General features: G+C 33.8%; 1 protein-coding gene across 15 annotated transcripts in view; it reads right to left on the bottom strand.

Annotated features, from left to right (window-relative positions):
• Positions 1–24927, bottom strand: part of MEF2C (myocyte enhancer factor 2C) — a 135914-nt gene that overhangs the window by 81635 nt on the left and 29352 nt on the right. The window contains exon 1 of one of the 15 annotated variants that reach the window (XM_063422166.1): positions 21401–21492. The exons of the other annotated variants lie outside the window; for them this stretch is intronic. The gene's annotated coding sequence lies outside the window, so the exon portion shown is untranslated. Of the gene's footprint in view, positions 1–21400; positions 21493–24927 lie in introns of those variants that run through there. 15 annotated transcript variants of the gene reach the window in all.

The raw sequence follows: 24927 nt of genomic DNA, 5'->3' as shown, positions 1-24927 counted from the left end.
ATATACCAGTAAAGCAGCAATAGTATGATCTACAGTATGTTTCTCCAGGCAGAAAGCCATGCAAAAATGAATCTGAGTCATCTTAAGCTTTCAAACATCTGTCCATAACACTCTGATTTAGAAATTAAACATAACCTACCCCTATGTGTTTTGATCTTATAGGCAGGCTGCCATATGAAAAGGTTGGAAGAGAGTTAATTTTAATCTACTAAATTTAACTCTGAAGAGATCATGCATTTGGCTACAGGAAATATAAAACAAACATTTAAGCAATAAAGGATATATTATAATAGATGAAGTACTAGAGACTACTAGAGAGACAGTATGTCAAACCAAAAAATCTGTACATAAGAAAAAATATTTGTAATCTGTAATTACCAAGGCTTATTAACTTTTCAGTTATCTAACCTGACTTCTGACTTATGGCATGAGCTTAATTTATAATGGGGAATAATTCCAGGGCAATGAAGTTCTGAACCAAGGCAGGAGTAAAATATTCATAAAGTTGCAAACTGCAAGATCATTCACAATATGTAAATTGTTGCTTCGAATTCTAAAAGAAAACTTTAATTATTTGATTTGAATTCATATTTCATCAGTTTTCTAATGTATAAAGGATGTTTTTATACAGAATGTGTTTATTTTAAATCTGAACTTCCAGAAGTGTACCTCATTTGCTTATTAGTATTTTGACACATTCCTAGTATAATGACAGTGTATCAATGAATTGCAGAAAATTCCTCTCTTGCAGCTAAGTTACTGACTTAATCAAAATTGTTATTTTCTATGCCTTGGAAGACCCATGAGAATATTTTGCAATGTGATTTATTTTTTAAAAATTTGGAATTAAATACTTCTGAAGAAGACTCATTGTGAGAACACTTCCAATGGCTGTGGTCTATGTAGTTTATAACTCAAATACAGAGCCAAATTACCTGACAGAGCAAGAACTTGTGCATCCTGGATGGAAGAGTTTCTTGTTTTGCAAATTTCCCCTGAAAAGTTTTTTGGGGCAAATTAAACATCATTGCCAAAACAGCAGAGAAGATAATGCTTCCTAACCGTTGCCCTATTTCACTGTGCCACAGACTCTGCTTTTCAAGAGACTGAAGTATGCAGACACAGAATATCTTGTCTGTAGCTGCCTTTCTATTTTAGCCAGTCCATGCCTGTATGAAAAGATTGACTTTAGCTTATCTTTCACGATATGTGCTGACAAACATCCTTCCAGCGCAGTGATGGAAGATTGTATGAATATTGCATGCATGGTATACCAAACCTGGTCATGCTGGTAAAGAACCATGACAGGAGACCAAAATACTTTCACGTGATCGTGGAATTTGCCTCAGATGATGAGTCATTCCTTGCAGCAGTACACCACAAAAAGCAACTACCAGATGAAAACTGACTGCCTGGACTTCAGTAAGATATATGCCTGCTTGAGGAAGAAAGGAAGACCTGGCTAATTTACAACATTTCTGAAGACTAAAACGAAAAAGAATATTTAATTTGTAAGGCAAATAATACAGACACTAACCCAGGATTTAAGGAAAACAATTAAGTGAAATGTTAGTATAAAATATGTACCTGTGAAGAGCCAGTTTTAAAACCTCAATAATTATTGGGTGGTATTTCCATGTGTACTCATCACCCAAAAGAAAATAAATTAAAGTAAATAGGTTGAAGAAAAGGTTTATATGTTTATGATTAAGTTCATGATGTACTCTTAGCAGCTGGACGGACATAATGGGAGTCTGACCAATATGTATTTAATAAGATCCATAAGGTACTTCAGACTGGCTCAAGAATAACATTTTATTCAATTGGACACACTAATAATAAAAGGAAAACAAAAAGGGACTGAAAACTGAATTACCTAATTGGTCTGAAATGGAGGCAGTGGCTAGGAATGGGAATCTGACTGAAAATGGAGTAGGGAAATTGGACCACTACAAATTCACCTAGCAGTCTTGACAGTTTTGAGCTAATAGTTTGATTGGATTGAATTATAGTTGCTAGATGCATAAGAATATCATGAAGGGTGTTTTACAAATTCAGTCTGTCATTTACTGATCTAAAGAGGAAGAAGCACTTCAGTGGTCAACAGGGTAAGATTTAGCACCCTGTCAATTGAGAAGGTCTCAGAGCTACTCTGATTTTGGTCTTCTTGTATTGAAAGACGTATTACACACCACCTAAAATACTAGTGCTACAGCTTGGGAGCAATCTTAAACACAAAGGACTTTGGAGAGTTTTGGCTTATTACAGGAAAATGTAAGATCTCTAATGTTAAGTTATTGCATCACCTGAAAGCAGTCTCTGTGGTTAGATCTAGATGTGCAGATTTGTTACTAATGTTTGCATGTGAGGAAGTCTGTGGAACTTAAATCCCCCAAACAGCTTTTAAGAATCTGGGGATTATTCCAGGTACTATTGGGAAAAAATTATGTAATACCATATTAAATCATAGTCTGAACTTGGGTACAAGTGCTTAGTAATGCCATTATCAGGAAATTTTAGATTTCCTCTATTGAAGAAAATATGGATTAATTCTAAAAAGGGTTATTTCCTAACAGATTTTTGATTACTTTCTGCTTATAATTTGCTGAATGCTAGGAAGCTTGGTATATGCACTTAGACAATGTCTGTCTGAACTACGGTCAATGATGAGTCTAGAAACAATAGGTGGAATGGATGGTGAAGGCAATTAAATTTTGAATAAAATGGATGGACTTGTCAAGATCTACACAGGTCTTGTGTCCTTTGTTTTCATCCAGCATCTCCAGAGAAATTTTATACACCCTGATCCATGATCCTCTTCTTACTCAAAGAACCATCTGGAATCCTCCAAAGGAATCCTCCTCTTTCCTCACTGTAATCATGTGTGTCTATAGTTTAACAACATTGCTGACTTCTGCTATTCCAGGTTTATGTTGCGCTGCCACTTCATCTCTGTGAGGACGAACAAAGACTTGGATTGCAGAAACCTCATAATCATATTTTGAAAAGAAACGTCTTACACATTTGCAAATAAGTAAGTTTTTAGAGAAAAGAAAAAGCTTTTGGAAACAGTATTTTTTGTGCATAAATAAATGGAACAAACCATAATAAGAACCCAAAGTGTCTGTAAATTACCAAGCAAATAAATGACTGAGCACTGTATTTGGTTCAAAGACTAAGATGAAAATTAGGAAGGATCATCTAAGGAGATAGAATAGAGGAAAAAACTGTGGATGAAAATACCATAAAACTGGGAACATGAATTTACAAATTAAGAGAAAAAACCCTGAGAAGCAAATAAGTTCCTCATTATAAGAAAAACCTCTCACAGAGAACAGACTCTATGGAAACATTGTCAAGGGGTTAAGGAAAGGATTCCTTTCCAATATAATAAAAGTAAGTGACAAAAGCTGCCAAGGTAAAGCTTGAATGAAAGTAAAACAGGTTTGTGATGGGAAATATCTTGATGGGAAAACTGTATAAATATGTTGGAAAGGCATAACATTTTTTTTCTGAATTGAAAGTGTAGTTTATTGTGTTGAAAATTTAAGAGTAATTTGAGCAAAGTCCAGAAGATAAAAGAGAGAAGTTATAGAATTATGCTGGTAAGCATAACTTCTGTGATCTTATAGTCCCGAAAATTTGGAAAAAAAAAAAAAAAAAAAAGCACAGCAAAGACCTCTATTAGGTATTATTTTGTAGAGTTTTGTAATCTGTGATGATAAGAAGAAGCTGAATATATGGAGAGTTGAATGTATTGGTAAAGAGCTCAGCGCATAGGGAACTCAAACATTAATACCTGATAATGGACATCAATTCTCAAGGCCTGGCGCATTGAGATATATAATACATCTTTGTAAATAAACAGTATTAAGGAAATATTTGAGTTACTTATCAGTTTCCCTGCCCTAATGACAACAACCTATATAATACCTTGAATTTAGGTAGCCTCTCAAGCCAAAACTGGACAATGACTCTTAAGCATATCTGTTAACATGGTTCAGCTTCCTACCAGAGAAGTGAAGTAATTAAACATGAAACATTTTCACAGATGTCCTGAGCCACTGAAATTCCACAAAATCTGTACAAACCTTTGGAGTCCCATGGACTCTCTGTATGCCAGACTCTCAAGCTATTTGATAGTATTTTGCTGTATGATAACACCTACTCAGGCTTGAAAATTTTGATTATAATACCTTAGATATTTTTTAATTTATTTTTCATCATTAGATCTTGCGTGATGCAACCAACCAACCAAGTCCATCACTCTCCAAAGATGAAAGGAGTCTCAGACAGACATGACTTTAGATTTAGAGAATATTACTGATTTCTATATTACTGGTTTCTATTTCTATTCCTTTTAGCTCATCCCAACATGATAACAGATCCATCACAAGTACTGAAAAAAAGAAGTCAGATAAATGTTGTAAGCAGAGTTAGTAACTAATGTAGACTAACAGTTTTGGAAAAAATCAATCACATTTGTGTTGTATAATGCTTTGGGTCCTCAGTGTACTCCGAATTGATCCTTTATTTTCAGCTATAGAAGCTGGAAAATGAGATATATTATCTCTGTCTGTTAGACCATTTCAGCTACAATTATATTACCACAGAAACAAATGTTAGTTTTCTTATAGCATAAACCTAACCACATAACTAATGTTTAAGTACCTTTACTAATTTTTAAATGCAACTTCAGATCAGTATACCCTTCATCAGATCATTTCTTTCTTAATGATGAATGATTAGACACAGAGATGTTTTTCTTTTATTTTTTGTATACTCAGTTCTAGAAACACTTTCTTTTTCTTTGATTTCTGACCTTTCCAGAAATGTCAAGAATTAAATATAGTTCTTCTGAAATGTAGAGTGCACAACACTGTGGAGAGCTGCTAAGCTGATAACAGTTCATTCTTTTTGTATGAATGGTAATATGATAAATATGAGTATAAAAACTATGACACTCCCTGAACACAACTGCTTGCCTTGAGACAACTGCAGGCTTAAAATGAGGAGAAGGAGGAAGAAATCTGGGGGGAGGGGGAAAGCAAGGGAAATATATCAATCTTTCCAATGACCATGACAATTCAAAAGTCTTCCAATCCCACTCAGATAATTTTTTTTCCCAAGGACAAAAAGGAGATGAAATGTATGTCAGGTACATAATAAGGCTAATAATAAAATAGAAACCCTACACCTACATTTCACTGCAGAGAAGTGAGGAACTGCATCTGTGAAATATGTGTCCTTTCTAATGGCAAAGCTCATAAATTAGGACAGGTTGCTTCTGTTAAACATACAAAACACAGACAATTTACATAGGAACACAGGAATCAGAATGGATTTGCTCTGAAAGAAGGGAAGAAAAGTACTGTGGCAGTATAGCAATGAAGCACTTAACAATTACAAAGAATTTACGACCCACTTGATAGGAAATAAACCTTGTACATATATTGCCTTGTGCCTCATGCCTGCAATTCTGCATGTCCAGGATGAAGCATCTGTTGGAGAAACAGAAGATTCTGACCACCAAGAAATAAAATATGTGGCCATATCTGTTAACTTTAGCCCGCCATAAATCACTGGCTGAAGCTATTTGGTTTCTACCTCCTGGCTGCATCCTGACAAGAAGGATCTCTCTATGCTAGAAGATACAAACTAGATTCCCACTGGTTTGGAACTAGGAAAATACATAAACAGATGAAGCTGCTTATAAGAAAGGAAAGATAACATGGAATGTGTTGGGTCAAAAAGGTAAAAAAAAGCCTCATGGGAGAAAAAAACCTGAAAGAACTGGCTTAAAATGTCTATTAAGGAAGAAGTTTTCTGTTCTAGCTTAGTGGCATATTCTACAAGTTTTATTTTTGTCCTTAGTGGATAAAAACCAGAAAAACAATAGATATATTTCTGCTAACAATATTCACATGAAAATAGAGAAAGAGAGAAACCTAAGATATACAACACACTGAGGAGTTATGCTGTGATATAATAAAGAGCTAAAAGAGCTGCAGCTTTGTATCTGCATTAGTTGCAAGGACATAAATAGCCTCATCAAACACAGTGTGCTGCTCAACCACATCACAATTCATATTTACCTTTTGAAAACTGTGCTAGGTAGGTAATTCATACTTTCCACACGTGGATTTGATCTTCTATTTTTTCAGAATTGGAGTCTAACAGGTCTCATCTCAAGACCTGTAAAAGCAAAATTTCTACCGAAAGGAATGATGTTTACCACAGAGGTATACGTGCTACTCTCTGTAACTATAAAATCCACTAGTGAGCATCACGCTCTGCTTACAGAACCTCAGTTATAACCACTCCATTAGCACATGCAGCTGGATTTATTTCTTACTCGTATACAATGCACTGCATTTGGTGATAGCCAACACAAAAAGTAAACATGCTTGACAAATATCAGAAAACCGACATAAAATATTCTTAATTTGTAGAAGGAAAGTACAGTAGAATTTGCTTGATAGTCTCCATTCTACCTTCAATGAGCATTTTGTTTTTCTAAGCGGATCACTGCCAGCATTGCTCATCTTAAAATTATCCTAAAAGCATGCTGAAAAAGCAAAAACCTAATCAATACAAAGATACATTAACTAAATCTTATTGTGGCTGTGAATGCACATTACATTTTCTCAGAAATGGCACTTTTTGAACTCTATTGATATGTAAGATGATTTCTGATAAAATATATCCTTCGAAACTGGAACCTGTGGTAAAAGTAGCAGGCAGCATTATTCGAAGAATTGGATTAAGGTTGGGATACAAACACATCTGAGATCTGCTCCCTTTTCTGTCAGAAATATTTCATGTCACTTTCATTCTTTACTCAGTTTCTCTGTTGGAAATCTGGGATAAGGAACCAGTGGATTTGCTCATGCAAAGGTTCTGAGAACAAAGTACAGTGAATATTTATTATGCAATAGAGAAATTCTGAGGGCTATACTGCTCATCTGGCATAATCAATGAGTATGTAAACAAATAAAGAAGATAATATAGAATATTTAAAAATATATAAAAGTAATGTTAAGGGCCAAGATTATGATCATAAAATATTAATACCTATATTTAAAACCACTCATTTCAGAAAGTTATAGTTACCTTGTACACATAACACATTTATATATGCATGTTGTTGTAGCTCTATCATCCTTTATGCTAATGCATATCTTCTTGAAATAAAGATATTTGATGGTACTGTCATATAAGGTCCATCATGGTACACAGCAGATACATCAATTTCCTGTTTCCTTCTCTCTCTTACAGCATCCTAATCAACCTAATTAAAGCTTAGTTCGTTTGAAATCTCAGATGACAATTTGTTTAACTCTATCCCACTGTGGTCTTTTTATAAAGAGAATTAAATTTGATCTTCTGACAGCAATTATTAAATGATCCCAACTGGCCCCAATTAAGACACACGGCTCGCAGGCCTCCAAATCCAATAAAGTGCCAAACCCTGTCTTTCACATGTATATCTCCCTTTACCTTGCTTTATTTTCTTAAAGCCGACAAAGTTCATGTTAGCAAGTAGAACTGAATGTCATTCGTAGATTATTTCAAGATACAATGCATCACTTTACTTTCACCAACATTCTGAAGTAGGACAACACATTCAAAATCATAATTTTGAAACCTCTCTCTATTCAATTCACTTATCTTTAATGATCTTCACTCTGCTGCATATGACCTACATATGCTCACTTGTAAAATACTGCTGACAACAAACAGTGACTAGAGAAACTTATTAAATATCCACGGTCTGGGTTTTACACTGCTTACAATTCTCCTTATACAACTCTTCTGTAAGCATTTCCACTTGGCTGTCACCTCTCCACTGCAGAAATTCAAAGAAATATGATGTACATGTAAATTCTAAGATTAACCTTTTTTATTTTAAATTTCTGATCTAATTTTTCCACACATATTCAGTGGTAATCTGTGAAGAAATTTTCCCATGATTTCACATAAAGGCAGGTAGCCCCAGGATTTGAAACTCATTGATTGTGTAGTACTCCAGGGAAACAGCTGAATTAAAACCACCCTCATGAGACTGAAGTAGCTTCCATACACATCTGGCTCTTGTTCTAAACTTTAACACCTGCTTGGAAATTTAACCCCCGTCTTTTCTCTGAAGAACAAATGGGACAGATTTATCTAATGCCATTTGGTTTAGGTCAAAGCTGAGCTGTGTAGTGTTCCACTAAATTAATTGCAATGTAATTGATACAGTTTGACACAGTTTTATGACTAGGCTGCTTTCTTGATATTAAAATATACAAGATTTCATATTTCTGCATATTCACCCTAAGTACAGCTTTGAGTAAAAACATTAAACTACAGCACACATTTTTTGTCTCAGCATTTCTAATGAATAACTGTATAAAATACAATAGGTGTCCAAGTATCATCAAAAGATAAAGTACCAAATAAAAAATGCAGCAACTTCCATTATGGTTTTCTTTTTCTTTTTTTTCTGAATTTCCTTAATTTATGTACAGAATATATGTAAGCATGGTTTTCCTTAGTATAAAAAAGATAGAAAGACAGCAGCTTTCAGTGCAAAATTTTCTTTACTAATAGGAAGATGTGCAAGTTAATGTAAAACACAATTAGACACATCTCCTGTTGAGCTGACATATACACATCTCTTTTTTTGGTAAAAATATAATAAATTAAAGTGAGGCCAACCACTTCTCAAGTAAAATATTTTTCTTTTTTTTTTCTTTTTTTTAACTTGTAAATATTACATTTAAGAATTAAAAAAAATTATTGACTTCAAAAAGCAGGCAGCATTTTTGCTTCTGGAAATGCTATATGACACCAGTAAACTTGAATGCAATAAAGCTGAGAAAGGATTTCTAATAAGGCATTGAAAATTCTGAATATTAAAACATATTTCAGTATTATTTCTCATTGTATTCTAATAATCCCATACAAGATATTAATTTTAGCTCTTTTGCTAAAACCAGCAAACCCTGTAATAGATTTAGTGCAAAGAGCTGAAAATATCCTGTGGGAAAAACAGTACAGAGTTCAGATCAACCCAAATCCTGCCATTACTCAGCACTGCAGTGACGTGCAGATGTTTGTAGTGGTTTAAGGAGCCAGTGGGGGCTGGAAACTCTACATACTCAACTCCAACATGATTGCAATTGAACCTCATCAAAGTAAGAGCTCATAATTTGTCACAGAAAACAGCCAATTAACATATGTTAGAAAAAAGCTCCCATAAAGATAATATATGATTAACGATCCAATGCAGCTGTCATAAATCAAGTCTGCATTTTAAAAAGAAGTATTAGCCTGGGTTTCTGAATGTTTACATTGACAATGGAGACTGTATTTTAAAAAAGCTACAAAGAAGTCCCTAGTAATAGTGTGTCCTCTAGGTTTGGAGTTGGAGTTTTGAGAGATCCCACACTAGTTGCTGTTCTGGCTGTTCTGCAATAAATAGTTAAGGTCCTTGTCAAAACACAATGACTATTTTGTTTTAGTGCTGTTTTAAAATGCAGACCTTCACTGTGAGTGAGATGGCCTTGATTGATGTACTTTGCTGTCAACACAGTCCTCTGAAAACACAGCATCTCCTTATTGCTACCAAAAATGCATTGTAAAGATGTGCCTTGTAGCCCCAGGGCCAGCACTGTGATTCTGGCTATTCAAATGCATGGCCCCGAGTGAAACTTCATCCCAGCCAATCCTGTTATTTCATATTTACACTGTTGAAAATGAAATCTGAATGTTGCCTGCAATCATAATTTTTATAAAGAAAAGGATTTAAAATAGTTCACACATATATATGCATGGAAAGTAAAACCTGTTGCTTTATTAAAACAGAACACTGGACTGTGATGCTTAATCTGAATAACTATTTTTAGTCCTTTTATTTTGCACAGCAATATTTTAATTCTTGAAACACTGCATAAATAAGCTGCTGGTTTTTTACAAAGCATTTTTCTTCCTGCTATTATTTAGGATCCCATGTGGCTACGAGTAAACTCTGAAGTGACTTGAATAGTACCTTTTTTGTATGTGTGTGCATTTATGAGAGTGTGTGTCCTTGTCTTGACATGGTGTTGTAAAAGGAAGTACTTCCTCTTTTCTGTTTGAAAGAGATCCAAAAACCCCAAGGTTTTGAAACTCAGTAGTCAGACTGGACATTTGTCAATGTATTTTTAAAAAAGCTTAACTCCTACTCAGTCATACATGGTTAAAAACGGACAAATTTTGTTGGTCCCAACGAAGAATAATGTAATGGTAATAGTAGAAGTAAATTAAAATGCGATGGTTTTTAAGGTCCCTTTCTCACCTTTTAAGTCCTTCAAAGATTCAGAAATGCTGTTTCCATTTATCTTACAGGCTGGAGTTTCTGTCATCAGCACAAAGTTAATTCTCTTAAACCAGAATTTATTCTATTGTTACTAAAGTGTCTGGTGACTAAAAAGCCATGGATTCACAATCCCTGAATTGGCAAAGACTTTTGAATATGTTAAAACTTAACTTGCTGAGAAGTCAAAAGGAAAACCTAAGTGTTAAAAGCTAGTAATGTGAACAAGACCATCTCAAAAAGATCAAAAGCACTGATATTTCTGAGCTATTTACACAAGCAAAGCAAAAATGGATAATATTGACATTCCTCACTATGTTATGTTATGATAAAAAAATAATTGTTATGAATTACTGTCACTTGTAAAACAAATAGTGAATAATATTACAGTTATGCTGTTATTTTTTTTTCTCAGGAGTGTGTTCATTGATTCCCAAGCAATCAGTAACATTTTTGATTAAGATCTCAGAAACAGCTGAAAATCCCAAGGCTTCTCTATTACTGAAAATTCATGACTTTTACTGTCCCCAACTAATGACAGTAAACTATGTAGCCCCAAGCAAAAGAGATTAATTTCAATTCTGCAATGAACAGAGAAAAAGACTGGACAAAATACATTCCATATCTACTAAATTGTTATGTCTGTAACAGAAAATTCACTTTTGGCCCTAGAGTGAGTTCGAGGTGAGTAATAATATTCAAAGTGCAAAACAAGAAGTACTTTACCAATGATACAACGAACAAGAGTCAGATGACAACTGTGCATTTTTTCTTATACTTTTTTACAGTAAAACCACATTTTGGATAAGACAGATTCAAGGTTAGTGTGTCTTCCTGAAAATAAATCTGCTTTAAAATATTCTGCTAACAGTAAGAGCAGAATAATTGAAACAAGTTCTTAATTGTGTCAGAGGGATTTCCTAGGTTGTAAACTTAAATTTCCTCTCTTTATAGGTAATAGGAAGGTAATTTACAACTAGGTCATATATAAATGACCAGTAAGTATCAGTGCACTGCTGTTAAACAGCATATTTTCCAAGAAAATATATCAAATTGTGGTTTATCACGATATATCCAGGTAAGAATTCTCCAAAATTATCTTTTTTACAACAGGTATAAAAAACTATGCATGATGAAATACTGTAAAAATATTTTCCTGCTATCTACACATGTTGTGCTGCAAAAGTGAAAACTATCTAAGTCGGTAACAGCTTCTACTAAATAGAAATGTCAAAAACATGCCATAAACTAATTCAAGGTGTTTTTACAATTATTTCAAAATTCAGAATGGTAGCAAACAGAGTTCATGAAAATAATTTCCCACTTCCTGATTGCTTCTGTGCATATGAAATTCTGTTGGAATCTTTCTATTGATTTTTACAAGCTGAGACTTTGAAAAAAAAGTTGAGAAATACTGTATTAAAGTATTCCAAGACCATTTATTATCAAAGCTGCAGACTCTAAATGGCCTTAACCCATACATTTCTATGCCATTATACCATTTAAATAAAAGAAAAAATATGCTAGTGCTTCTCAGTCTCTCCAATAAGTCCACTGGTTGGCTCTGGAGAGGGGAGATGTGTTGCCATGACGTGGAATGCTTAAATCCTCACAGATAACAGCAGTGTTATACAGGTAACAAAGCATCACAAAAATTAAGCACAAAACATTCAAATAGAAACATTCTTCATCATCATCATCATCATGTTTATCATCATTCTCTTACTCTCCATGTGTCTTGTTAATACAAAGGTTCTACTCCTGTTACTTAGAGATGAATACTGAGGAATCAAAGGCTCCATTCTGCTATTTTGCATGAAACAACTATAAAATACTTGGAATGTGTGCAAGAACAAATTAGGACCTTTAACAATTACAGCTTTTGCTGTTAAAATTCCTAAATTACTGAGAATTTTGGGATAAAATTACTGGGATACTTTGGATACTGTCATGTTATTTTAATCATCCAAGATTTTCCCATACCAACTCATGGATTTATTTTTCAGCATTAGCACTCTGGGGAAAGAACTAACTGATTTATTTCCCATGTTAGAAGGTCTTGTTGCTCAGTTGCCATTTTTTTCTTGGCTCTAATAGATGGAAGCAAATCTCTTGCTGGGTTATAACTTTAGTGTGGTTTGGGGGCTGTTTTATCAGGTTGAAGTCTTTACTTTTGTATTTTTTTTTTGTTTGTTTGCTGTCTGTTATCCTTTGATGCTAGATTCCCAGATAATTTGTTCCAGTTCACAGAGAAGTTTCTTTGGATGAGAATCATGCATTAGTAAGTCTGTAGCTCCTGCTGAAATCTCTTGCAGAGATAAATAGAGCTTGTAGCAAATCTACATGAAGTTGTTCCTGGAAATCCTACTGCTGCATGATTCTGTAGAAATAGCCACTGACAAGACATATGCAAGAATTTATGGTATGAATTCAGGTGTATACAAACCGGTAGTTGTGACTTTACTGTACAATATCTTGTCTGCTAAAAAAGCATGGAAACATGACGATGTGCATTCTTTTGCAAATTTGGCTAAGCCACTGCATCACCCATTTCCCTTCATCAGTCAAAAATACACTGATCATGATGTACAGTGTCATGTCCATGGCAGGCTGGTTTTAGACAGATATAAACAAAGTTTTAAAAGGACAGCTCACACTGCTCAGCCTGGCTTATCTGATAAAAAGGCAGAAGAGCTGCAAGAACAGACAGTCTAGCTCTACCTGGAGCAGACTGCAAGGATACTTCCAAAATTAAACAGGCTTTGCCCCTTCCACAGACAAAGCATATTCTGCATCAAGACATATATGCATACAGGAGAGTAGTAATTTCTTGTTTCCTAAACCCTCAGTCAGAGCCATGCTCTGCTGCCATTAAGAGGGTGAGATTAGATGCTCATCTTTTTAAGACTTGTCAACCTCAATCAAAGAGATGTCAAATACTCTTAAACTGTATGGTGTATGGTCACCCTGATTAATGAAAAAGACCCTTCCCCAATTTGCTACAGTCATACTAGCATGTGCTGTGATCCTGTTGATTCTCACAAATTAATCAGGGTCAATCAGGGTCAGATGTATGTATTGCAAATTCTTTAGGACAAGGACAGTACGTTCCTATAACCTCCAATAGTACAAAGAATACCAGATTAAATAATGGGTCTCCAGTAAAAAGACTCCAAACCTGTACAGGTAATAAAGATATTTCAACCAATGATGTTTTGAAGGCACTATGCTAACAGAAAAGAATGTTTTATTAACTAATTATAACCGAGATCCTGATCACTGGGAATGTTAAAAATAGCAAATTAATTCTGTAATGATTTTCATATTGCTAATATCCTGGCCAAATACCATCCTGGATCATTTGCCATACAAATTGTAATCCAGCTGAAGAAGGCACTCTTTGCTTTTTGGTTTAGATAGATTTCATATTATTTTGTCCTTTTTTAAGAGTTAACACTTCACTAAAACATTCTGCTTTCAGAATGAAGTAAACTAACGGTGTTCCTATTTTGCTTACAGTAAGTTGTGTAGAGGCCTATTTCATATGCAATTAGAGACCTTTTATATTAATAGGAATTTCAGCTTATCTGAAGTGAGCAAAGCCTTTCTCTTTTACTTTTCTAGAAAAATAACACAGAAAAAAATGCTCACAAGTACTCACTTTCAAATTAATGAAGATTATTGAAGATGTGAACTTTTTGCATTCACCTCCTCCTGAAAATAAAATTAATATCAACACTCTGAAAAAACTGATTACAGCATGGAGTTTTTGGAAATATAAACTTATGGATGGCTATAACAATGTCATGAAAGAAAATAATGGATTAAACCTAAAGGAATGACAATACTTCATTCTTGAGCATTGTCTGAATAAACCTAGAATTGTCTTTCCAAGGCTGAATTTCTGTATAGTTTTGTCAAATACCAACACTGACTTTGAGTAGATTGATACTGGCTATACTTCTTACGCCTGAAATTTATTGCCTGTAATTAATCAAATTAGTCTTCCATTTTCCAAGGCGCAGGTGGCAGAATTCACTCACACAAAATAATTCATCATTACATTTTGGATTCTGGTTTGCTGTCAAATCAATATGAGAATGTAGTGATATATTTGCTTATTTTTATTTAGTTTTCTCCCCAAATTTTGGCCATCTTTCAAATGCAATGTGTGAAATTTTCTATTTGACAGGGTAAAAATCATTTAGGAATACAGTAACACCCAAAATTACATGGAACAGAGCATATTTTGAGTCTGGTCTCACTGAAAGAAAAGTAAGTTGAGAAAAATATAGTACAACCCACACAGTACATTAAGATCCTTAGTAAGAAATTACATGTATTTTAGTCAATATCTGTTGTGAAATTGACTTTTTATAAGTATTATAAACTTAAATCCTTTGTTAAATTCACAATGAATATTAACATAAAAGTAACATTGGTTTTGACTACCACTGGATTATTTACATTTTACTGCAGACAGCAGGCCCAGTGTCATGGGTGTGGGGTTTGTAGTGGTATATAGGATTACATGTCAGGCATATTATGAAGCAAGATGTGTGAAGGGTAAATATGTCCATTGCATAGAAATAGTGGCCCATCTCAACAGTGCTGTGTACTTGTTAGAGTATGCAGTGACTTCTTTTAATTCTTCCCTGTTCATGGAATAATGATTGGTAATAAGTGATTTAGTTTTACATCCTTTTTCTTTTCTGTCAGCTAGAATATAATGAAAAAATTCTTAATTTGAATTTTAGGAGTGACTGTGTAGTCTCTGCAACTGAAAATCTCATAATACTGTAGTATAACATTTTGCTCTTGCTATCTTCAGTAAGTCTAAGATTTTTAAAGATTAGCACAGCCCTTCAGAAAATGCATTCTACAACTGGAGTTCATTTTTAATCTCTTGCTGCTAATCAGTGATTTGATCCGAGATTATGAAGCAGGTTGATACCTTGATTGTATTACAGCTTAAAGTCTTTGTTCTGACTTTCTACCTCCATGCATGAGTTTCTTATTTCCCTTTATCTGGTCTTAAAAGACAGATACATTAATTACATAAAATAGAAAGGGAAATCACTTTGAAAATGTATAATAATGTTCCAACTTTTGCATATATTTTGAGTAAAACTGGAGTTTAAATGAATATTATATGCAATATCCTGAAGAGATGAAGCTTCCATTAGAATCAAACACATAGAACTTTAAGAAATCAAATAGTTCTGATTTATGAAATCATCTGATTTTTATACAGTCTTCTATCTTAATATCTGAACTCATGACAACAGCACCCCTTCTTTTATCCTACCTTCTCTGTTTGTAGTAGTGCATTACCTTTGACAAGGGGAAAAGCTCATCATTGTAGTTCATCTTAAATAGACTAAAAATATGTCCCTGAATCCACATTGTTAATTGTAATGCAACATTCCAGCTTTAGATCACTAAGCAACACAATCTGAACATGTGAAAACTGATGACAGAACAAGACTTCAGAAGTAACCTTCACTTACACACTACATCAAGTCCCAGTGTACTACAGTGAGGGCTGAGATCGAATGAGAAACGGAGATTTTAAAGTCTTGGGCAGATGCTAGTCCAAATACATTTGTTCAGTATATGAAGAAAAAAGAAAAAAAAATATTTGTTAAAGGAATGGATTTTTTGTGTCTAATATATTAGAGAAATTCTTAAAATTTTTCCTCTCATAAAGATTATTTGTGCAATACTGCCAAGGTCAGGGTCAGCCTGGGTTATCAGCCACAGACTGGTAAATGCCAGACAAGCAAGATAAGCTGGCATTTTCTCCTTTCTGTACTGCCTAACAGCCAGTTTCTAACTGCATGCTGAAAAACAGGTAATCGAGTAACAGTTTCCCTCAAGTTTGAGATAAATTTTGCATTCTGACACACTCCTTTCTTAGTTGTATAAATTCATACATATGTGGGGCATAAATCCCAGAAAAGTGATCTAAGTATCCAAACAAGAGGGAAAAATAATATAAAATATTGTAATTCTTTAAGGATAATTTGAGCCATGTCAGTGTAGATCTGCTAGAACATGGCTGCAACAAGCTCTGAAATATATTATCTATTATTGAATGCAGTAGTTTTACACTTTTGATTTTCAGCAGTGTTGTGGGGAACACTGAAACAGAAGAATGCAATATTTAGCAATGATCTATAAAATGTGCTCTTTATCTTTCCCAGTAGTTGATCAATATTCTCACTGTGAGCATCAGGTATATCATGACTAAGAACAAGTAGTATGTTAATACTGGTTATTCAATCCCTGAACAGTAACAGAGCTATTTCAGTACTTTGAATAAAAATAGATTAACACATCTCTTTTACCATTTTGTATCTAGGGAGAATAAATCATAAGCAAAAGAATGCATGGTATTCCACGATGCCACAATAAAATTTGCTCATAGGAACCAGTGCTATTAAAAACACCACATTCTGCTGAGATTGTGTATCAAGTCTAAATGATTAAGTTACCCTGAAAACTATCCAGTAGTAAGAATTTGTAAATTCCCAGCTTAATAATCTGTAATACTTCTAGACTGTTTCAAGAATTATTTGGGCTAAAATGTTCCTTGGCATTGACATTGACCTTAGGCCATTGGAAGACGACTAAAAATAACAAGCCAATAAAACTTAAGTCATCAATTTGCTAATCTTACAGAGCAAGGAGTTTGCACTGAAGTAAAATTTAGGAAGATCTAAATGTAATGAAATTAACTTCAGGTATGCTTGTCAACTTCCTTCACTTCCTTTTTTTTTCTGAAAATAACTACTTTGTAAAATTTGATGTAATAAGAAGAAACCACCCACCAACTATTTTTTCCCACTTCAGACTAACTTTCATTTTGTAATAATAGGGTCTAGAAAACATTCTGAATTGTGATCATTTAAGCTGGATTATTTAAGTAACTTGCACACATGAGATGAGTGTAAAATTCAAAGTATTTAAAATCATTTAAGAAGACACCATCACATCAAACAGTTAGGTGAAGTCTTAGTGGGCCAGCATTTGACATTGATGAAAACAGTTGTGACATTTGTACAAGATCCAAAAGTAACAAACTTGAAAAAAAGCTCAAGTCTATGCAGTACTATGGGTTGTAGTCCCAAACCTACAAGCATGAATGTATATGCCTAATTTGAAGTACTTGAAGCGTTTGCTGAGGGCTGCAGAAGACCTCTTGTACCTAAGATTAATTAGGTATGTAATGGTTAATAAGAATAAAATCACAGATGTTGCTGCTGTATCCTGATGAGTCAAGCAAGCCAATGAGAATCTGAAATCAATGAGTATGTGAGAGATGAAAAAACAAATCCTTCATGCAGTTAATAAACCTTTGATGGATTCAAGTTTGGTGCATCTAAATACGGTACTGTATTCAGGTGAAAGGGGGTACTTATCGGTGCATGAAACAGAGTATTTAGAGAAACTTGGTAAAAAGTGTCCCAACAAATTCCACAACTCAATTCAAGTTATAAATTATTATTAATTATAAATTATTAGACTGAAAATTCAGACATGGAAGAGATTGTCTTACACAAAGTACTTCATGAATGCCCCCAAGCGCAGAATCCATTTGACCTCACCGAAGCTGTTACGTTTGGCATCTAATCTAAGCTTCTTCACATAGCCTTTTTACCTTATTATCATTGAGGAATATTAAGCACCGTACTAACATGGCTGTAAACATCTCATCATGATTACCAGAACAATAGTAGAAGTAACAAGATGGACAGCAAGACAAGCAGACAAGAGGATTCCTTTCCGTCTACAGCTTTGTACAACTGAAGCCTAATGACTTACAATGCATAATACGAAAAAGAAAGGGATAATTCTTTATAAAGAAGAGGAATAAGGATTCAAATACAAGTTTTAGAAATACATTAAATGTAAAAATGGCCTGTGTATTATTTAGTGAGCAATTGTGTCGACATACTGTTTAAGTTAACACAAAAAAGTTTATGCTCTTGACATGAAACATGAAATGCCATTAAGAAGTCACTATCCATACCTAAATCAGTAGTATGCTTAGGGAAAAATAAATTTTGAAGGAAAATAAGGGAAAAATAAAATTTGACAGAACAACTCAAAGAATTACTGAGAGGAACTGGGATAAATATAGTCCTAATGGAAATTACACTGAACAATAAGAAACAGATTAAAAAACTTGGCCAATAGTGTATATTTAATTTTAATGTTTTCTGATAAGGATATATGATTCAAGACAGGTTTCCTGGGGGAGTTCCTTACCTGAAGGCCTATCACAGCAAAGGACATAACTTGCCAACCTAAGATGTGATGCTGAGATTCCTAAAATGTGCTGTGGGGGTGGTGATAACTGTCAAGATGATATTTGTGGAGGAGTTTATGAAAATAGCCATTTTCTGAAGCATTAAGGATTTCAAAACTAAGACAGCAAACTTTAAAATCAAACAGCTACTTCATAGCAGATAAAGTAGATGAGTGGAGGTACAAGGCAGAGGATTGTACTTGCTCAAGACAGGATGGGAGTGTGTCACTGCATTCTGAACAGGCTGCAAGTGACAGAGCTGAGCTGCTGGAAGCCTTTCTAGGAGGAAATTACAATAATCCTCTCTATCAAAAGGGCATGTGCTGCTGCTGCTATTAGGTCATCACAGGATAAATAAGGGCACTGTCTTCATCAAGCACACCACTTAACAGACATTTTTCAATCTCATTCACTGCAGAAATCTCCACAGAGAAGAGGGGGATGAACTGGACAAGAAATTTTTACTACAATTTCTTACTGCTCTCAAATCCCCAAATCAGACTGAAGTGATGTGTAAAAAGAGAGAGAAATCTCCTAAAGAAATCAAATACATGCTGGTAAGATTTGTGCTTCTGCTGTGGCTAAAGCAGAGATAGCTGACAATACTGCCTATGTGAAAAGAAGAGCTATATTTGTGGAATCCCTTGTGAGAGAGTCACTCGGCTCCTTATCACTCAGACTGGGGCAAAGTCTTTGATATTTAACGTTCCTGCTATAACCACCATGAGCACTCACTTCATGACATGATTTTGGTGTCTGCCAAACTAACCTTGAATGTCAACATTTTATCATTACTCTGACAGCCTGCACCACAAAATTGTTGGCTTCTTCCAGAATACTTAAGGTTGGAAAGGGCCTCTGGGGATCATCTACTTCAACTCCCTCATGCAAGCAAGAGAATTAGCATTTGGAATATAAAGTACTTGATTTCCTCATGCTTGGCCAAACTAAGATTTTCTTGCATTTACACATGTTAAATTGGTCTAGAAACTGAAAAATATGTTGTAAGTAACAGCACACAAAACCTCTTTGTATTGTAAATCACGAAAAACTTAAATATGGATATAAATTAAAATGTCAGAGGCTTTGGTTCATCAAACTCAATTAAGGTAAAAAAATGATTACATGCTTTTAAAAAACATTTTTGTAAAGGTTACATTTAGAGAGCATATCAGATTATTCAGTTTTAATGTAAATTATTAATATTAAAAGTATTAATGTTAGTATTAAAAGTATCAAAAATTAAGCACTTATCAGCCCCCAATGAACAGCAAGTAACTTTCTTAAAAGAGAAAGCTTATGTGATATGTACAGTTTATAAAACTTCTGGTAGCATGATTATTAAAAGTAACAGCTTGTACTTCTGTAGCCTGACTGAATTTGAAAGAAAGTTCATAATGGAGTGGGAGAATTAGCTGATGAACTTCTGTCAACTATAGCAATAGCCTTCATGAATAATTCAATATCTGCCCCATCCCCTCTATGTCTCAACAGACTAACAGCTGCAGCTCTCAAATGACAAGTGTTATTTTTTCGGAAGCTTCTGAAAATAGTACACTGATTATAAAATAATGTATATAATAAAATTTTCTTTCCCTCCTTTTCACTTATGACCTATAGACACTGGTGAAGTTTTACAGCCAAAGTAGAAATTTTCAAATGGAATTTTTGAGTTAGGCAGCAGGTTTACAGAAACAGATGGGAAAAGAATTTAGGTCTTCTATTAAAAATTTGGTCCTTTATCGTAACATGGCCACACAATATACTCAGATTACTGTGTACCTGAAACTTCATTTAGATCAGCTTTGTGCATGATGTAGCATACAAGCTACAAAATCCCATTTTCATAACAGGTACCTTTGTCATTGCTTCATGCAGATGGGAAAAAACTATCTGGTCTGAGGTTTTAGAATCTAAAGTTTTCTGTAATATGCTGTGTGAAAATTTCACACTTAAAGATGCCAGAAAATAGAATATATTTGGTTAATATTCTGATATGGAAAAGAGTTTCTCTTGTGCTAGCAAGATTTTGGAAAATGGAAGAAGCTTAAGGAGATAGTAACACAAGTTTCCTTGTGCAACTAAGCCTGTACCACTAGTCCAGTTTTAGGAAGAGAAATGGCTTTGCTAGAATGCCTTCTCACACTTCAATTCATAAACTGTACAAATCTGCTTATATATATATATTTTTTTAAGCAAGATAGACAATGAAACCAAAATCAGACAAACTCTACTCACTGATAAAAAGACCTTCCACAGTCACCTGGCCTTATTGCTTAAAGGAAGAGATTTCTCAGATAAGTTTGTATAAACAAGTTGACTATTTTTCAGTGTTATTATGTAACAGTGGATATTTAGGGAAGGAAAATATGAGCTTAATATAATGCTGAAGTAGCTACAGTTTCTTGGTTTTCTGAGAAGCTACTGTACAGAAGGTCTGACTGAAAGCTGTAGTGGACAAAATTTTTTGATGATACACACTTGCTGCTTAGACATTATTATTATTTTAATATGTCAATTAGATATTATAATAAAATAAAATATATTATATATTATTTTAAAATATAGAATATTTCTGTCCATAACCCAGCTTCTGAGTACAGGAAGTGTGCTCTATGCACAAGAGAAGAAAAACTCTTCGCATAGCATCCCACATATAGACACACATGATAAAAATTAAATATTGAAGATTTCAAGTAATCCTATTGACAAGAGATTACATATTCCTTAAACATCTGCTTTACCTTTTTGCAATGAAGTGTTTCTCTTCTTAGCTTCAAAAGTCCCTGGCTCTTCTTGTTCAACAAAATCTTTCAGTGCTTGAATTGCCTAGTGGGTCTGGTATAGGCCTGACTTGAACTGAGATGCAAATTATTTAACTGAGCATTTGAATAAGAGCTTTCTTGGCTTGAATTTTTTTCAGAATCAGAGTTCTATGTCTTACTGCTGACTTGTCATAAAAACATAAAGAAAATAGAGTTATACTATGGATTGCAATTTAATTGCTATTTCTAACAGCATACTGAAGAGAGAGGTTTCATTCCATCACATCAAATGTACGTTTTCTACACAATAGAATCTACACAATCAGGAAGATATATTTTATATTTTCACCTACTTAAGTTTCATATTTTCACACTTAAATTTTCAAACAAAGTGGAATTATAAGGCCTTCAAAACAACAAAGCTATCTGTCCGTTCTTATTTTTATACTTTTTAGATAACAGAAACAAAAAACTGAAACACAGTTAAGGAGACATTGAGTGTATTTGAAAGCTTAATGACAGTGCTGATTAAAAAAACCTAAATTGTATTAAATAGCTTTGTCAATTAAACTCAATATAAGATAATTTAGATGTGTTACAACCAAACACCTGTTTTGTCCTCAGTCATATTAACACTGTCAACATGCTTAAATTTTCTGAATAACACAAAAAAATACACTCAAAATTACAGGATTTTTCTTCAAAATAACAAATTTATAATTAAAACACTGTCCATATTTTTTGCCAAGGACAAATTGTAACAGAAACAGAGGTCATAGTAGAATTGACCAAATAATTGATTTTTGTACATATATCTTTTTATGTTGAATATTGTGATGGGTTTCAAAATTAATCACTTGTAAGGTATCTTTTGCTCTGCATAGATGCACACAACTTCTGAGATTTAGGCAGGTGTAGCATGACTGTACACCACAGCAATTCTGCACACTGTGTAAGAGTCAGTGTTCAGTTCTGTCTCCATCCAGACAGTCCCCTTCTCTCTTAGACTGGGACAAGTATAATTTTTTCTTGAGTAATGTGTTTGTCCTGCATCTGGAGGCAAACAGATTAAAAAAGGATATGTGTATTTTTCTAAAGAAAAAAATTTCCCATACAAACAGTGCTTTCACCAGGGGCAGTACTAGCTCAAGCTATCATTACTGGTGAAGAACCATGCTCTATGAATAATACATTTTTGAGGCCAACTCACATCACAAAAATAGGTTGTTTCTGCTCATGAAAAGTCCACATCTAGCCTGATACAGGGGAAAAAATCTGCTTCAGCCAGCTAGAAAGGAAACATTGGAAACATGCTAGTGGCAAGGCACTGGAAAGTATTTTCGTGGGAAAAAGCCCCAACTGTTCTACTTCCTTAACAGCAAGAAAATGTAATCTTGTAATTTTATTATATCTTACTTTTCCAGTGTATAATCATACATACAACAATGATACATTTAATGATATCTTCAAGTTATTTAAGTTACTGTTGAATTGTAAGATGGAAATATGTACAGGATTTACTGACCTATTCTATATATTGGTTTATCTGAAGATACACAGATATCTGCATACTATCACTTAAGTATCAATGTTTATTCCTGAAACATTACTAGGGAAAATACTAGTCCCTATTCAGTAGTGATGAAAATAAATGGAATACAAAAGTAAGTATTCTATTTTGTGTAATTTAAAATCTGCAGCACCTGTGAAAAAGTTGCTCTCAGCCTATTGTTTTTCTGCTAATCATTTGACCAGTTCTCTGATGATTTTTGTTTCTTTGGTTTTTTTTATGAAAAGTTATCAGTTATGTAAAGTGAAAATACCCTGAAACAGCCTCTTTACTTTGTATCTTCTTGTTAAGTTTCTACAGCTAAAATCAGCATTGATGTCAGAAACACAATCTGAAACTACTTAAGGCTAATAGAGTTCTATATAGTAAGTTTTCAGCTTTGGAATTTATCATTTAATTTGCCCAGTTTGGATGTGCATAAATTTAATCTTTTTTAGCATATCAGATTCCAAGTAGGATCATGAAATACCAGGCAAATGGTTTTCAGATTCTGGTGTTTAGCATTTAGATCTAAAAGCAATACATTGCTATGCTGAGCTGCAATTCATTTAAAAGTTGTTAGGTGTTTGTTTGTTTTTGTTTTGTTTTGTTTTTAATTATTGGGGGAGACAATTTGGGTTTTTTTCTAACAAAGGAAGCATAATCAATATGCTGAAATTTAAAACAGAGTGCTTTAAAAAAAATCAAAGCTGACAGGTGGCATAATGAGAAACTGGTACATTCTATAGTCTTTCATTTGGACTTTGACATCTTTCCTGACACTTTGGAGTAGTGTCAATTCTCAGTATAAGGACATAATTTCTAGTCTTTTAGAAATATATTAAATTATCCCTTTCACCTTTTGCTGCCCGAACAACTAATAGGTGTTCTGTAATCTTGGTCTTAAATGGATAATAGTTGAGTTGTAACAATATTTCTGGAGTTAAACTGAGCCTAGCAATCAAGGCATAGAGGTATTAAAAAAAATCTGAGGACACTATTTTCTCTGTCTGCTTTTTGCATTGTAAGGGATAACTGATACACTGATGCTATTTGTCTACTAGAAATGCCCACATTAACAAATCCCATTCCAAGGTAATTTTAGGACTAATTAAAAAGTTGACATTATTTCCAGAAGCCTTGAAGGTCTAGCTGGTAATAGACCTCCCCAAAATACAAAAACTCCCCCCAAAAAACATACAAACAAATTAAAAATATTTTAATGGAAAACAGGGGTCACAGTCATCTTTTAATTCAACCTGTCTATAAAATCAAGAGAAATTGTGTTTAGCATTCTTACATTTTATTTTATACCTGCACACACCAACATATGTAAAAGCACATACAGAGAACCCACCAAAAATACTATATTTCTAACCCAGAATATAGAGGATTTTAAGTCTAGAACAATGGAAGAAAGATTTTAATTTTATATAGTAACTGTATATATATGGAGGAAAAACACCACATGTTTATGGACTGATTATTTTTATGAGGTCTAACTGTTAAGAGGCATTTTGACAGTTTTATTTACAATTTAAGGCATAAATTAATGCATGCCTTAGCAGCATGCAATCATACTTCAAAAACCATATATCTGTATAAAACACACAGACACATATATACGTACATATGTATAAATATATGTACATGATCATAAGAAACAATTATACAGAAAAACCACAAGCCTAGTTAATATGCCAGTCTACCACTGTTGCATATTTCCAGATAGCCTTTTTAGTATAATAATCTAACAATAATGCAAAATCTGCAACTATGTGAGGGACAACAATGTGATTTCAGAGTTGTAAGTATATAAAGGCATTTCCCAAAATGAAATAGTGTTTAAAAATACATTTTAAAAATACAGATCAATATTCTTTAAGTATATTTAATTTATAATAATGTATATGTGCAGATATTTCAAAGCCAGCCAAGACAGAAGGTTCACTAAACT

Source organism: Prinia subflava, chromosome Z (genome assembly GCF_021018805.1).
Source record: "Prinia subflava isolate CZ2003 ecotype Zambia chromosome Z, Cam_Psub_1.2, whole genome shotgun sequence".
NCBI classification, from domain to species: Eukaryota; Metazoa; Chordata; class Aves; order Passeriformes; family Cisticolidae; genus Prinia; species Prinia subflava.
This window is presented reverse-complemented; position numbering and strand designations above follow the sequence as displayed.